This window comes from Danio aesculapii, chromosome 4, assembly GCF_903798145.1.
Source record: "Danio aesculapii chromosome 4, fDanAes4.1, whole genome shotgun sequence".
NCBI lineage: Eukaryota > Metazoa > Chordata > Actinopteri > Cypriniformes > Danionidae > Danio > Danio aesculapii.
This window is the reverse complement of record NC_079438.1, coordinates 23,833,879-23,837,000: the sequence shown is the minus strand read 5'-3', so window position 1 is coordinate 23,837,000 and position 3,122 is coordinate 23,833,879.

The following is a 3,122-nucleotide window of genomic DNA, read 5'->3' as shown; positions in this document are numbered from 1 at the left end:
ATGGTAGGGATTCAGCAATTGATCTTACTTTTGTTACACAGCAACTGGCAGGAACGTGTGAATGGGAAGTAAGCAGAAATACAATGGACAGTGATCATTATTCAATTTGGACAAAATTAAGAAATCAAAATGTCGTTTTATAAGATAATTGGGCTATAAGATGGAAAACAAGAAAAGCTAATTGGTAACTGTTCAGTTTTAAAGCAAGCTGTAAACTAATTGAGGCCATGCCGAACACGAGTAACAATGTTGAGGAATTAAACAATATGATTACAAGCATAATACATGAGTCAGCAGAAGCAATAGGTAAAACATCAGGGGCTAGGAGAAAGAACATGGTACCATGGTGGACAGATGAGTGCAGAAGTGCAGTTAAAAATAGAAACAAAATCTTCAAAGTTGTAAAGTTAAATCATAATTTTTAATACTTTTTAATAATTTAATGGAATATAAAAGAGCACAGGCAAAAACCAAGAGAAACATTAAAGAAGCCGAAAGGAAATACTGGAGAGATTATTGCAGCAATATTGGGACAGAAATACACATTAAGGAGATCTGGGGAATGATTAGACAGATGGGTGGTGTAAGAATGGAATTTTCTCTAACGATATTAAGAAATAACGGAATTGAAGCAATTACTAATGAAGACAAAGCTGATATGCTTGCAAAAGGTTTTGTAAAGAAACATAGTTCACAGAATCTCTCACATGAGGAGCTAAATAATAGAAATAGGATAATTGAAGAAAATAAAGAAGCTTTGGCGAAATAAGATGTAGAGGAGAGCCCATTAGAAGCAAATTTCACACTGTTTGAATTAAAGAGAGCCCTGATAGGAGTTAAAAACACATCACCAGGGAAAGATGGAATAAGCTACAAAATGATTGAACAACTCTCCGATGTAGCAAAAACCTTAATAATTGATCTTTATCATAAAATTTGGGAACAAGGACAGTTACCCAGTGTATTGAAACACTCAGTAATAGTCCCCAAAGGAAAACCTGGCAAAGATAAATCAAAAATCACAAGTTATAGACCTATAGCCTTAACATCTAACGTATGTAAACTTATGAAGAGAATGATAGCCAAAAGGTTAATGTATTATTTAGAAAGCAGGGGAATAATTACACCTTATCAGAGTGGGTTCTGCAATGGAAGAACAACAATGGATCCGGTAGTAAGTTTAGAAAATGAAATTAGAAAGGCACAAGTAAATAGAGAATCAGTCTTGGCAACCTTTTTCAACATAAAGAAGGCGTATGATATGCTATGGAAAGAGGGATTGTTAATTAAACTGAATAATATGGGTGTAGGTGGTAAAATGTTCAGTTGGATTAAAGATTCTTTAATGGGAAGAACTATAGAAGTTAGAATAGGGAACAGGACATCAGGCACATATTCAATAGAAAATGGCACTCCACAAGGAATTGTGTGTAGCCCAGTTCTTTTTAAAGAGCCCATATTATACATGAAATAGGGTCATACTTTGGTTGTAAGGGTCTCCAACAACAATCTAATATGCATGCAAGGTCAAAAAACACGTTGATGGTCTTATAATCTGCGTTTATTTTTACCTAATTATCCCAGCGACTCCCATATGAATCGTTCAGCGATTCATTTGTTCCCAACCCCCTCCTCAGCGCGAAGCTAATCTGCGCTAATTGGACCGATGACAGCCTGCTGCGATTGGTCGACAGTGACAGGCTTCAGCACGAGACAGAGTGAAATGCCCAGCAGCGGTCATTATAGAAGTGGTCACAGTGCATATACGCTTCATAGTGTAAGGCTTTTCACACACACACACAACCCTCCTCAGAAGAACTGGGGAGATCGACACGAGTCTCCTAGCCGTCACACACTCTACATGCTCTTTTTCTCACACTCACACACACACACACACACACACACATTACGCTCCTCAGAAGAACTAGGGAGATTGACACGAGTCTCCTGTCTCCTAGCCGTCACACACTCTACCTGCTCTTTTTCTCACACACACACACACACACATAGCGCAGATACCCACACAAACAAACACAGAGAGAGAGAGGGAGACAGAGACAGCGCGTGTTTATTTTCGCACTCTGTTTGCACGCATATGTGACAGGATACAGATTAATCCTTACTGCTGTATGGATATCTGTTATGTTAATGTACAAATTAAACCTGATTTATCGTCCACAAACCGGGATTGAAGTGTCTTCTTTTATAATTGTTCTGACCCGCGGCTGTGCTGATGAAGTGAATCTGAAGTGAATCACTGTAATTCATTACACACATGCTCTGTTTTAAAACATTTTAAAACATTTTTTTTTTCAATTGGTCCACCATTTTTATGATGTTAAATTTGAAAAAGAAAAAAGGACTGGGTGTGTTTATATCACCCCAATATGACTGTCTATACACTATATCTACACACATGTCTGTGCAAACAGCTTGAAAAGTAGATTTTTCACCATAGGTGCCCTTTAAATCAGTGTGTTACCACCATGCTATTATTTTAATCAACCTAAACTAACAATCCACTGTTATCTCAACAACTTTGGTGAATCTAGTTGACTTGATAAAAAAATATGCTGTGATAACAAATAAAGGATATAATTTTATACAGAATAGACAAAATCAGATAAAACAAAACTAGACAAAACTTAACAAAATTAACAGAAGTAGACAAATTCAGGCAAAACTTAACTAGGCAAAACTATACAAAATTGGACAAAATAAAACTACACAAAACTAGACAAAATCAGACAAAAAAGCTAGACAAACATAGACAGAATCAGACAAAAGTAAACCAAATCGGACAAGACAAAAGTAGACAAAATCAGACAAAACAAAGGAGACAAAATAGGACAACAAAACTAAACAAACGTAGACTAAATCAGACAAAACAAAGGAGACAAAATAAGACAACAAAACTAAACAAACATAGACAAAATCAGACAAAACAAAGGAGACAAAATCAGACAAAACAAAACTAAACAAACGTAGACAAAATCGGACAAAACAAAAGTAGACAAAATCAGACAAAAGTAGACAAAACTAAATTAGACCAAACTAAACAAAACTAGACAAAACAGGAAAAAACAACACAAAACTAAACAAATCTAGACAAAACTAAACAA